The sequence below is a fragment of the Haemaphysalis longicornis genome, unplaced genomic scaffold, assembly GCF_048455015.1.
Source record: "Haemaphysalis longicornis isolate Haplotype H1 unplaced genomic scaffold, Haemaphysalis longicornis Haplotype H1 scaffold_17, whole genome shotgun sequence".
NCBI classification, from domain to species: Eukaryota; Metazoa; Arthropoda; class Arachnida; order Ixodida; family Ixodidae; genus Haemaphysalis; species Haemaphysalis longicornis.
In genome coordinates, this window is record NW_027526276.1 from 2,944,645 (window position 1) to 2,959,173 (window position 14,529).

General features: G+C 45.5%; 1 protein-coding gene across 1 annotated transcript in view; it reads right to left on the reverse strand.

Annotated features, from left to right (window-relative positions):
* LOC144166350 (uncharacterized) overlaps positions 1-7,448 on the reverse strand; it is a 33,030-nt gene extending 25,582 nt beyond the window's left edge. The window contains exon 1 of the mRNA XM_077695875.1: positions 7,295-7,448. The gene's annotated coding sequence lies outside the window, so the exon portion shown is untranslated. The remainder of the gene's footprint in view (positions 1-7,294) is intronic.
* Between the last annotated feature and the right edge of the window lie 7,081 nt (positions 7,449-14,529).

Consider the following 14,529-nt stretch of genomic DNA (forward strand, 5'->3'; position numbering starts at 1 on the left):
ACATAATCGGTGCGGTTATTGGCTCTAAAGTTATCTCTTACGAAAAATCACAATTGTACTGCTGCAGTTGGAGAGATGGGTTTGAAAGACTGTCTCAGCTGTTTCTCCTGATCTATCAGACTGCGAAACAACCTAACTGTAACTTGGAGAAACTACGTCAATTACCTCACCGTTGCCACAAAGTGTTCCCCAAAGCTCTGTGTTTGGAACCTTGTTTTTCCTGTACATATAAATTACTTTCCCGAGCAAAAAAAGTACGTTGATGACACTGTTTTTTTCTGTTGCAAGATTAAGGATATCAAAGAAGAGTTGAATACCTAGCTGCGGAAGGTAGCGCAGTGGTGCCCCTGAAATAGATAACAACAAGCTAACCATAAAACAAAAGTTATACTTTTCCAAACTGCCACAAAACACAAAGATTATACCCATCGCATCAGCAAAGCTCCTTGATGATTACAAATGTCCGGACATAACTCTTCGTCCAGCGCTGCTCTTACATCCACAGCGTCAAGCTTGATTCCACCATACTGATACCAGCGAATTTCTGTTACCGGAACCTTCACATTCATTTAGTTCACGAACCTTATCTACCATTACAGTTTTAGGGGATTATAACATCCTTCTATGGCTCTTCGGGCCTCGCTTATCCTTCATATCTTAAGGCGACCCTGAGAAAGTTTTTCAACTTTAAAATAAATTAAAATATTTAAATAAATGCCTTCGAACAAGCTCAAGAAACACACCCAGTACTTAGCATATGGTATCACAGAATAACACAGTCCGAAATTCCTGCAGTGAAACCGTCAGATGACTTAGCAGTGTGCTAAAAAGATCTTTCTCTCTTGCAGGGTCTTGGCGTTATTCGAGCGCTTCAATTACGTCATAACACCGACATCGCAGGTATTGGACGGCTTCCCTGCAATTCCAGCAATTGACTAATTCTATAGTCACAAACGCAATGCAGAAACGGAGGACCGATCAGGTTTCAAGGTGCGTCCAGGCACGAAGGAAAGAGTGGACGCGTTTGCCGGAGGTATTCCAGAGTCCATTTAATGAAAAATAACTATGTAGGAAACAGCAATTTGTGCAAGATATTTCTAAAATCGTTCTACCTTCGCTTCGCGCTTCAGCGGGTAAGCAAAATATTATATTATAATAAAGGGCAGACGATTCCAAAGTTACCTACACCAAGACGAGAAGATTTGCAATCAGTACTGATTGCATACGAGTCATTTCGTACATATTTGAAGTGGACAACGCCTTCTGTCCATCTGTGCTGTCCTGTTCTGTATTGTCTTCTGTTATATTTATTCCTTCTAAAGTGGTAATAAATTTTGTTTTCATTCACCATTGCATTGCTGTGATGTTCCAGCCGCCCTGAGCGTTGTTGCCGCTGTTGACACCGTGTGAATAAAATTATTTCCTCTTGACTCCTCATCTGCCTTGTTTGTATATTTTTACAGTATTAATCCTACACTATGAATGCCACTGCACGGGTGTTTGACGTGATAGATTCAACTCAACTGAAGGCGTTGTGTAATTCTGGCCCTATAATATGTAACAATTCACAACTAAGTACTGAAAAGTTGCGTTTTCTGATAAACTGGCAAGTAATGCTACAAAATGAAATACACCTAAGTTAAAGCTGACTTAAACTAAGCTCGCGAATTGCAGGAGACAATAACATATTCTGGGGCTTGCAGAGTAAAAGAAATAATTTTTGGGTCAATTGGTGGATCTTGAATAATGCGTCACCATCTCATAATTCTTCATAGCAAACTTGAGGCGTCCCTTCTCAGAGTCTACCCTGATCTGAGGAATCAACAATATTCCACCCAGCAAGCAGATCCAAATTTCATAGCATATCTCCGAAATTGAGACCTAAGTTTGAACCCATGAAGTCTGCGCTCTTTGTGCTCTACCCTCGCACAGAGAAGACCCCGGGACTCGCACGTTGAGGTAATAAGCTAATATGTAACAAGTTCTCACGATCAGCATTATGGAAGCACCCTTTCATCACGATGTATCGAAAGTGGCTTTTTTTGCGTCAACTACACAAATAATAACCGAACAAACACTCCTCAAACAACTTATACGACGTCAAAAAAAACGGAATCAGAAAAATCTACTACCGCAGGTTCGTTCGAGCCCTATTTCTCAGTCGACTTACACCCTTAATCGCCTTCAAACCTGAAGCGAAAGCCAAGCTGGATCCGCTATTACGCAAAGCTCATAAAGCCCAAATCTAGCTACAAGCATACACCTCGACTGAAAAGTTACAACTATTGAGACTTCATATTACTCTCTCCAAAGTTGAACAAGAACAGGGAATGTCCCAACTCATCCGCTATATCCTCCACCAGCAGGCGCAAGGGTATACCTAACACTCGGCAAACTGAACCAAAGTTCCGTCAACATCTCACCTGTGCTCCCATCGGACATCAAATTAAGAGTGCTACTGGCACCCATCTCGAGACATATCTACCTCATATTCTAAAAAGAATCAGTGCAAACTTCACGAGAAAAAAAGATTGGCACATACCACGAATATGTTGGAACGCAATTCGAAGCTTTCATCGCGGTGTATATGCGTTCAGAGGAACTGGGATGTAACATATTTTGTGCTTGGAGTAGTTGCGGACTTTTTTCGAACGATGAGCCGTACCGAGTGCATCGCTAAATACCAGACGTAACGAGAAGAGCTGAACGTGACCATCTCCCTAGTAAATAGGCCCCGGCTCCAAGCGATGCTAACGTCCTACATGCAAGAACTGCGGCTTCCCCAGATCCCCTCTTCCCCACAAGTCACCTCCTTGCGGTACCGACGGTCGCAGTCAGCAGAAGCCCGCCTTATATGCCGCAACTTAACCAGGCCCTCCTGGCAGCCGATTTCAAATCCCTGCGAGCGCTCAGTCTGGAGGTCAACTGCGTAATTTGGTGTAAGATAAAACCCAGCATCACACTAGCCCCGAAAGCAGGAGCAACAGTAGACCCCTAAAAACTTGGGGTGCCAAAGGAAGCTTCGCTTTATTACTCTGACAACATCTACATCTCATTGCACGGATATAGCAAAACTGTGTATAACCGAGAACGACCATCGTCACGATGACCTAACCAGGTGAACTGGCCTCTGTGCCATACTACCTTCGTCTATTCCTCGACACGGCACAGGCCCTCGGCAAAGAGCACACCACAACGACCCACCACAGTAAACCATATTTCACCGTAATCGTTGATTCCCAACATGCCGACTGCTTTTATAAAGCTTTACAAGAAAACCGAGCATGCTCCTCTACTACCCTCGAGCTGTAACAACAGACCACTGCATCACCATACTCTGGAAACTAGACATTTCAAGCCCATCTAGGAAAAAGGCAGATCACGCTACCGCCTGAGAACTACACGCCCAGGCATTCCCTTCGCAAAGGCGGGATGCACTGGGTGGCTCGGGTTTCCTCACCGGCCTTTTGACCACCTCAATGCGACCTATGTTACTACCCTCGTGCAATATCTTCGCGCGAGAATAACCTATGTTAGTGCTTACGCTCCCTTACCAACAACGATTCTCGCACCGGCACATCGCAACATTGAACTGCCGCCCCGCTTATTCCCCTTCCCTTCTCAAATTCAATTGCTCCAATTAAAGTGTCCCCCTCAAATCCTACAATGTCGTCTACTACATTCCACTTAATCCTGATCCGTACCTGAAGCCTAACCCGATATGTGACAGGCCACGCTGTCCAGCTCAGCGCCGGAACTTCAGCATCCATGTCGGACAGAGCACTAAGAGTCTAGAGGACTCGCGGTCTTCTGGACTTGTGAGGCTGATCCCACAACTTTTCTCTTAACCTGTATTGATCAAATCAAAATTTCTTTGTTTTGAAGTCGCCCTCGAATGGAACTTTTAGCCGCAGACTGGACGCCAAACATTAACGCCGAACAAGCCATGCTTCATGCGTCCTCCAGTGTCCGAAATTAACTTGCAATGTAATGAACAATTCAAACGAAAGTAAGTGTCGCTTCCTTGTGGAGAATAAAAGCGAAAAAACCTGTGTTTCGAGATTTCGGCGCACGTTAGGTATCCCAAGTGGCCAACATAATCGGGAACACTCCACTACCGTGCGCCTTTCTGCCCAGACGTGGCTTCGGCGCTTTAAACCAAGAATTTTAATTAATTTAATGTAACACCCCAATCTATAAATGTCTTATTTTGCGAAGAAGCTTCTTGTAAGATATAGACCAAATCACCCGCTGAACGCTGAGTTTAAGTGACAATGATTTAGCCCGGCCTGGGAATATGTAAGCAAAGCGGGGCAAATTTGGTAAGAAAGAAAAGAGTTTTCATGTGCTTCACAAAAAACTAATTGCTGATTTTTTTATAAAGCGATTCGTCCTTCAAAACGGGGGTGGCACCACTTTGTATTGCCTAGGGAACCACAGAGCTATGCTGTTTAAAAGGATCGTATTTTCATCCATTGAAGCTGTGCTCTGGGTAAGTCACAATAAGCTGTTTGAAACTCCTTGCCAGTGTTTTATGTTTTCTTTTTTCGATAAATTGACTGCACCTCCGCCTTTAAGTAGTCCGTCTCTGTTTTTTTAGGAAACCTATATAAAAATCAGATCCTATTCGTGTGAAGGTCGTTTAGAGGAAACTGCGTAGCGATTTTTTTATTTTAGGAATGTTAATCTATTTCATTTAGGATACTCCTGTTCTCCATGGCAATATAAAACATATAGTAACACACCAGTCACGTGCTGCTAGGCTCACGGCGTGAATGAGAATCGATACCCATAAACACATGATGTTCCACCGGAAAGGTTGCAGTATTCGAAAGGGCAGGATCCATTTTTATTACCAAGTGAGAACATAACAATAGGCGCTTGACAAATGTTCTTTTTGGACACATTATTCAAAACAGTAAAATATAAAAAAAAACAGGGAGTGACGGCCACTATTTATGAACCATGTGTCATCTTGGAACGTCATGTGAATATAAAAAAACCACTATACAGGGCAGTGTGACACACCTGCTGACATTATTTTGTACCCAAACGCCTTCTAGAATATCTGCTCCGCCGGTGTCGTCGGAAGCATACCCGCATGGAAGCGGTGGAACACTGCCCCATTGCTGACAGCGAGAACAGAGATACGACGTTGGCGTGTGTTTTCAGCGGTTTGCAGGTTCCCTGAGGCACATGGTGAAACACGGTACGTCTGTGCAGCGCATCTTTTGTTACACAAGAGAGGATGTCGACTTTGTGCCAATGCTGCACCTAGAATTAGAAAGCACTTGCTTGCTCATGTTTCTTTAGAATAGCCGCTAAAAGCATACGTAGCTAGTTTCTCTTCGAAAGGTAGATGTCAACCGCAAACCTTTTTCAAGCTTGTTTAAGCCTCCGAAAAATTGCGTGCCTGTAAGAGAACCTGGGGAAGCTCTTTCGTTATTTTTCTTGTTTACGCGCTTGGAATTCTACCCAATAAAATGGACCTCTTCGATGCAAGAAAGAGTGGGCCTCATATCGAACGCCAGCCTTTCAAAACAGCCATAAAAGCTGTAATTCAGGCATCACAGGTGCAATACCCATGAAAGTTTTTGTTTGACCGCGATGCTACAGTCGAACATTCTTGGAAAAGTATCTAACGCAGTTAGTTGTATTAAAGCTCGCATGTTGATACAGTATGCCTGCAGATATTATAGACACAATATAAATACATTTTATAGTAGGAGCATTAAAAATATAACGCACCCCTCCGTCAAGCGACGGCGATTGTTGAACGCGAAGCTTTGTTACGAGGAACTCCTTGGCTGTCATCTGAGTTTGGACTTCCACTCGCCAACGGGCTGGGCTTCGACTGTTTAAGCTTTGACTTTGACTCGCTCGCAGTTGGACGTTTGAGAGCAGAGGCTTTTACTTTGACCCTTCGCTATTTCATTTCGCACGAAGAAAGCTTCGCGTTCAACCGTCGTAGCCGTAACACGGAATGACACATGAGTTTCTAATTGTGCACGGCCATGCACCCGTCTCCAAATTTGAACTGCTTCGCCCTTGTCGAAAAGAGAAATCGGATAGAAGTGGGATTTATAATGCGTCAAACTCTGGTTCGATTCCGACCACGGGAGGTGTTTCTTTTTTCGTTAGCCTCGCAACTATAGTCCCACTTTGTAAGCCTGTATTCCTCACCACAATGGTCACTTTCAAAATACGTCCACTACAATCTAAACTTGTAAAAAGGTGGAAGCGTACGCCAAAGCGCATGGTGGCTTTTACACCAAAATTGAATCTGTCTGAACTTCATGTATTATAAGACACCCTTGAATTCTCGTAGCCGAAACAAGGGAGAAGCAGAATGCCGCGTAAAAATATTTGTGTCAACGAAATGAGGACGAAATTTTCATCTCTACATCGAGTTAATGGCCTGCAATGCGAAGAAAATACAAACAGCACTTCCTAACACAGAAGGCCCGGTATTATCACTGCATGGCCGAAACGTTGTCCATTTTCCCTAGTGGAACCCGCTTTCCCCTCACTTGTGTTTTAGTGGGGAAATTTAACTGGGCTAAATATCTTCATAGCGGGTACAGAACGGGCCTCTCAATGTCGTTTTTCTTTGGCGTTTGCGACTACACTTGACGTTCCTTCGTACTGCGCGCCCTGAGAAAGCAAAGTGGTTTATCTTAAACGCACGTTTAAAGTATTATACGCCGGGCGTATCTCAGAATGGTGACCATTAAAATATTTTTTTCTTAACCCATTTTGGCTCTTGAAAGACTTTTTCAAGCTTCTCCCTAGTTGAATCATTTGTGCCAGAAACCTGGCACTGGCGTTAATTACTCACATGGTTAGCGTACAACCCCAAAATTTAGAATGTTTTTTGTGACTGATCCACCCTGTTCGAAGCGCCTTGAGACCCGTAGTCTTTGCTAACATCGGAAACCAGTGTCAAAGGACTACACTTGCCCCATGCTGAAATAAGTGAGTTTCCTGGCAGAAGAGCAGTTAGTCGCGCTAAGCTTACTACTTAGCGTTTGCGTTTAAAGCGAGGCTACAATGAAGTATGTTTTATAGAGGGGTGTGCTAATGTTGTAGCAAAAATTATCATAAATCATAAATGGGCGACTAAAAAAATTGATGCATGAGTGCTCTTGATTTAAGGGAACCAGCATACCACAGAAAAATTGCATTAAAGGGTAACTGGATCTATATTGTAAATTATTCCACGAAGTAGGAACTTCATCACGTAACATCCACTGTTCCGGGTTCGCAGGACTTTCACAGAAAGCACAGTTCTTACCTTGTAAATTTCCCCTGGGAGTGCTCTTAAGGTCGAGCAGTCATACGCAAAGACGGCCGTCTGCGAAAGCTCTCTTCAAACCAATGAAAAGTACGAGCCCAGAAAAGGAGAAGTGAACGAGTGGAAAGCACCCGATTTGAGCAATCTCTGATATGAGCTAAAGTGGACGTACGAAATATAACACCCCCTCGTATCACCCAGGACCGAGGCTTCTTTAACCTTGTGAAGCCTGAAGCCACATTGATAAGTCTTCCTGGAAATAGATTACGTGAAACTTGAAACACATACACGAGTTTTTTTTTCGAAAATCGTTATTTTGAAAAACAAGGGTACTGTTTCGATGTATTGGCACAAAAGCCGTACAATGTTTAAATATTTATGGACAAATACCGTTTCTCTGTCCCGTAGGTCAATCATTGGAGCTAGCACTATCAACGTGAGTAGAAGAAAATGCGAAAGCAAAGCCTCTCTCTTAACTTGGCGCTGACAACTTTCTAAGGTACACAATTATACGTAGTGCATGCCTTTCGATGGCTACGCATGGCACCTCCGAAAAAAATTGACTTACTGCTTGACAGGTCCTAGCTTTTGCAGTGACATGACGGGCAACACAACACGACCAATTAACTGCTCTCGTGCCTGCTGAAGTCGAAAAGAAATCAGTCCAGAACAGCGTAGATTATAAGCCAACATGCAGGAATAGCGCAATTTACAATTCAGCAAGCGTTAACTAGCTACATCACAAAAATATCAGAGCTTTACCACCTACAGAAGAGAGAGGTGAGCGAATATGGCGTTCTTGTTGAATTTGCTATCAAGAGGTTTCGCTGTATTGGTTATTTGCTATATTTTAGTACAATAACAGTGGCCCAATCTCTGCATCACAAACTAAGGGCAGACCCGATTGGTAAATACAGACAATCGCGTTTCACTATATTGCGGCTACGCCAATCAAAGCACAGGCTCTGGTGCCCCACACAGATGGCCGCCGAAGAGCGTGCGGCATTGGGTAGTGTCAGCACGAAGAGAGACGCCGCTCGAGCCGAGTATACGCGACTCGGGAAAAAATGGCCCCGTATCTCCTCCTTTCGTTGCAAATGTCGACGAAAGACGATAGTCGCCTGGCGCCCCTGCCAAGTAAATACCTCCCTTCTTTTTCCTGCTAAGCTGTCATGCTGTTCCTATCGTGCCTCACTCCTCCCAAGATAAATGCGCTAGAGGTTTGCTCAATTGAGTTTAAATTTACCGCATTTCAATGTTCCACGCCGGGTGCCTCGATGTTAGCGCTCCCGTACTGCGGAGACACGCGTGAATCAAGCACTCTACTACAACGTTTAAACAATCACTTTGGCAATCTCCCCGCGTGCTTGGAATGTGGAAACATTTAGTGGAACCTTTTGTTGCTGTTGTCATTTGATTACTTAAAATGTCGCCAGAAGTAATTGCGGTGCGGTCGGCAGCAGGCGACACTGGGATTTATTTTCATCAGTGAATGTATTTTGTTTGCTATCGCAAAAATCAAGCATCCAGAATTTTTTTTAATAACGGAACACTGCAAATATTCCTTCTGTATTGATTTTCCGCCTTATATTTGCGCAATGTCTCGTTCTTGTTCCGCAATTTTGACAAATACGAACACTGCCACCACACTTAGGCGTTTATAGATGGCTGTGGGTGCATAAGACTATTGCGCTGCTTCGGTTTCACTTTGGGTGGGTGGCTGAATCGAGCCACAAACAAACCAACATACATGCATACAGAACAAAATTTCTGCATTTAAGAAGCCAAAGAAAGGCTAGTGTCTTTAAAACACGATGGTGGTGGAGAGAAGTACGAAGGGAGTGTAACCCTACTCGCACCGGGGCGGTTCATGCTTCGATGTAGGAAAGCCAGCACACAATGACAGAGCTTAAATCGATACCCTTAAATATGGCCTCACCTTTAGCACAAATGCAGTGCTGGTGAGACATTTCTGTATAGGAAAACTAAGCTGCCTCCAATCATATTATGGAACAGTAAGACCCTTTTTATTATTAAAATATACTATATAAAATTTATTTATAATTTATAAAATATATATATATTATTTCCACGTGTATTAATATAATTTCTTTAATTCGCTCAGGCACACGACACTGAGTAAAGCAGATTCCAGCCGGGGCGAGATGGTGGCATCCCAGCCATCACATGTCCACACTCACAAACAGAAATTACTGGTTAAAACTGCGATAACGGCGCATTCAGTATAAGAATTCGGAACAAAGGAGCAGGTAAACCAACATATTTACTTAAATAACACGGCTTGACAATTGAACGCGTACAAGAAAGGGACGCACTGCTTCATTTTCAAATGCTTTGTTTATTAAGTGTGGGTATATTAAGGAAGGATGCCTGCGTTAGGAGTGTTTCCGATACTTTAGTGAATATATCCATCCGGAAGTTGTCGATATCTCATCGAGAACAGCGCCTTTTAAATTTCTCAGGGTACTCTAGTCTGCTTGCAGGGTTTGAGGGAAAAAACGGGATACATCTAAAACATTTCTTTTTGTATATCGTGTTCGGTTCTCCCACTTCCCTTTCATTTCCTTGTGTAACAGTACAGCTGTTGTTGCTGGCCGTAGTGTGTGCGGCGTCATAAAAGAAAACGGGTAATAGTTACTCCCGCCGTTAACCGTGCTCATGAGCACGCGCTTTACGAATAGCGCCCGGGCGTCGTCCAGGCTTGCGAGTGGCGTTGGCAAAATATACCAAGAAAACAGTTCACGCGCGTAGGCGTCTCTACGGGGAAGCACAAGACAGCTCAGCTAAAGACGCCCAGTTCGCGCAGTCGGTTTCCGCCGGTTCGAGCGCGTCCAGACCAGACGCGTTCTACTTAGGAAGAAATGTGCAAGCCTGCGTGCAAAACGGTCCGTTCCCCCCCCTCTTCATCTATGAGGAAGACGACGATGTAAACGGATATGACAATGACTACCACTACCACTATGAAAAGCGACGACGGAATAAGTAAATAAACAATTTCAAACGTAATACATTGCGTGGTGGTGTGTCCTTGTGTGCTTATATCGCTGTGGTGCAAGCGTTGCGCGACTTAGCGCAAGCATCGACTATTTTTAGGCCACCTTGGCGTCCTTGGCATCCTTGGCCACCTTGGCGTCCTTGCCTTGGCGTCCGTGTACACAGTGTCGCGCACGCGCGAGGAGCATTGGATAGGATAGCATTGGATTGGATTCAATTGGATTAGGATTTGGATTGGATTGGATGAGATTGGACTGAAATGAATTGTATTGGATTTGGATTGAATTGGATTGGATTGAAATTGGTTGGATTGGATTAAATTGAATTGTATCGGATTGGATTGAATTGGAATTGTATATACTGTTTACATGCGTTGTCACTCATTTACATGCGCCAGTGGACAATGCCACGGGTAATTTACGGTAAGAACGATCTCCAGTGCTCGCCCACTCGTCGTGATTACTTCGTGGAAATGCGTGAACTTTTTTTGGAGCGTATTTCTTCTTCCGGCTACTTTTCTTTTAGACCTTATTTGCGCATCTTCGCATTCGTTTCTGAGTCTTGGGAGCAAATTAGGTCAACGAGCAGACTGGGCAACGTCACAGATTCTGCAGTATCTCGCTTTCGCGCAGCTGCTGCGCACGTGCCTTACTCAAGTGCTATTGCGTTCAGGTGTGAGAAAGGAAGTTCTATACTACAACTTTTGCATTTATAAATCAATGATACGTAAATGTTCTGAAGCGGACGCATTTGCCTTTCAAAACTAATCATTACTGGCGAACACCATGGGAGAAATTTGCCATAAAAAAATGCACCCTTCCATCTAACCACGGCGATGGTTGAATGCGAAGCTTTCTCGTGATGAATTAATTTGGTTGGCCAATACCACACTGCGAGTATCTGTTACTCTGTAAGTACGCACTATTTTTCTGGAATTCTTACAGCAACTCTCAGCTGTGCACTCCTTAGGCCTAACGTTTTGGTTTGTGGTGTAAGGCGCGAGTTGGTTGGCGTTCGCTTGGCCCATGTCGAAATGAAGCAATCGATTCTGCTTCGGGTACGCTTGCGTACGGACGCAGTATGTCGAGCTCCGCCCAAGGAACGGCTTCGGCGGGCCTTTCGGCCCGCGGTAACAGGATCACTGCGCAGGATTCCGAAGACTATCGAGTTGTTCTGCCCCAGTTTCCAACAGCCCCGTCGGTGTTAAACACGATTTTCTTTCATGCCGACAAGCGTGCAGGCCCGTACCTGGTCGAGGATTTTCGAGATACCCTGACTCGTCTGGCACTGCTCTCCGATGTTTTGGCATTGGGGGCGTATCAGATGAATCATGTCTGGGCTATGACTTTCAAATCAGCGGACGGCGTCAAGAAAATGCTGGCCATGAACGATGTCAAGGTAAAGGACCGACGCTACATCATCATCGATCCTACGAACCAGGAAGTGTGGCCAAAGCTGCACTGGCTGCTCTACAACGTGCCGGACGACGCCGTTCGTGCTGCGCTGGCACCCTACGGGCGTGCTGGCGAGGTGCGTAAGGAGCGGTGGCGCGTTGACGGCATCCAGGACAAAGGCTCGATGCTGTGTTCGGTGACCCTTAAACTAAAGGCTGGCGTGACCACTGCGAACCTGCCGCACGAACTTCGTGTGGCGGGTGACAAAGCCCTCCTCGTCGTCTCAGGAAGGGCCCCGCAGTGTTTACGCTGCAACCTCAAGGGGCACGTCAGGTGTGACTGTAAGATGCCGAACGAAGTGTTCCTCGTGTAGTCGCTTCGGGCATGACGCGAGCACATGAGTCAAGTCGTACGCTAGCGTCACCGGTCCAACGGGGGAACATGTCCTCCGCGAACACGTCATGGACGAGGCAGACGCCGAGGAGACGGCAGCAGGAATCATTGACGAGGCGGTGAAGGAGCCGACGACGGCGGGACGGGTTGCGGCCGAGGCTGCCCAGCGAGCTTCTGAAAAGTAGAATCCGGACCAGCCGAAGACAACTCCCCTACTTGCGGCATCGAACGAGGTCGGCGGTACCCGAAGGGCGGGTCAAGGGAAGACCGTAGCGTCGGCTCCCGCAGTGGACGTCGTAGGCATCGACCTCAGTGGTGACACCACAAAGCGGCAGCGCGAAAGCAACGACACCGGGCAGGGTGATGAACTTCCCAGCGGCGACGAGCCGCCTACCAGGGCGGTAACAGTGAGACGTCCGGGGTCTAAACCGAAGACCAGCGTTCCCCCAGACCGAACGAAGCCACTGGCTACGCCCACTTAGCACTTCGCTTGAAAAGGTAGTCGGCATCCTTTGGCTCTCTGTTTGGCGTTTTGCTGTTTCTTCGAAGTGCAAACGAAGTAAATGGAACTGGGCAGTTGTGTCGCGGGAGTTTTTTTGTCGTGCCTCTGAAGTTTCTGGAGTTCATAATGTTTTACAAGGGGTGGGAGGGTGGGAGAGGGGTTAGCGTTTATTGCAGTCTTTGAAGCCCTTAGAGGTTATAGTGTGGTTTGGGGGTATTTAGGGGTGTGTATGAAATGTTCAGAGTGTGCAAGATGTATTTTTTGGGGTGGGTTGAATGTAATTGTAGCGCGGGAAGTCTGATCCGTCATATAACATGGTTTATCAAGGCATGCCTATGCGCAAAGCCCCGTTTAATGTCAGGGGGCTTGCTGATAGAAGGCGTCAAAACCAGTTGTACTGTCTTGTGACAGATGAAGAGCTAAATATAGTTGCTTTGCAAGAGACGAAGATTGAGAGGAAGGATCAGACGGACCGTATGGTTGCGGCCATTTATGTCCCGCTACGACGTCTGTGTCTCGCACGCGGTAGGCTTATCTGGGGGTTGTGCGCTTCTAATACGGCGAAGTGTAGGGGCGACACCAAAGACCGTCACCGCGTCGGAGTCAGGACAGTTTGTTGTGTGTGACTTGGAGTTTAGTTCAAACGATTGGCGCGTTATTTGTGCATACGCCCCACCAAAGTCTCTGAAAGGAAACTGTTTTTTGAGGAAACCCGTAAGTAGTGTAATACAGAAAGGCTAGTTATTTTAATGGGTGAAGTTAACTGCGTGTGTTCCGCACGCGACAAAAGTAGCTCGTCCACTTTTAGGTATGGAAGTACGGTGGTACTAAGCGATATAGTTGCCGACTTTGCAATGGAAGATGTAGGTGATAGCATGAGTAATGCTGGTTCAGTTTGCTATACACACTTCCAAGGCAATAGCCACGCGCGTCTAGATAGGGTGTATTTATCTCTCGATCTTCTGCCGCAGTGTGAAAATTATAAGCGACTTCTGTTTCGTTTAGCGATCCCTGTCTGGTATCGTTAACGTTAGGCAGGATCGCAAAGCGGCGAAAGGCCTTTTCTTGAGCTTGTGGAAAATGAATAATAAGTTACTCGAAGCCGAAGTATTCGCGAAGGCAGTTACCACATGCGGACAAAATATTTTAGCGGCGAAGGCCACACGAACATTATTTTTAAATGGGAGCTTTTCAAACAAAAAGGTATAAATGGAAGCCCTGGAAAAATCGGGCGCACTTAAAGAGGAGGGCAAATGTAAAGAAGCTCTGCTACGAAGTAGCCTTGATGTTTGTGTCAAAAAAGAATGCAAGTCGCCCGGGACGTTCAAGGATTATATTTCAACACTGTAGGCGCAGCTCGAGGAATTAGATAAGGAGAAGTATCATGGCGCGCTTGTACGCGCGAGAGCTGAACGGTTCCTGCTTGGTGAAGCGCTGACCAAAAGGGCGCTCAGCTCTGTGAAAAGATATGTACTAAAAACATGATAGTGGAAATCGAAAATGATGGCGCACGGTGTAGCGACCAGGCGAGCATCGAACGTAGCTTCTGTGACTACTATGAGAAGTTTTTGCTCGTCAGTCTATTGATGCATTGCAGTTTGAAAACGAGTTTATGTGTTTGTTGCCATGCCTGAGCGAAGAAAAAACTGCAAGCACAGAAAGCGATATTACAGTCGACGAAGTAAGGAGAGCTATTGACGAGGTGAGCCCAAGGAAGACGCCGGGTCCTGATCGACTGACCGCAACTTTTCATAAAAAGTTTAAGGATGACATTAGCCCGGTTCTACGGAACGTCTACGCCGAGTCGTACAAAACAGGAGTGCTACCACCTTCCTTTCTTGTGTCACATACAGTGTTTATACCCAAATCAGAGGAAGAAAACAAACTGACTCATCTCTGAGTATCGCCCAATCAGTTTGACAAACGTCGAT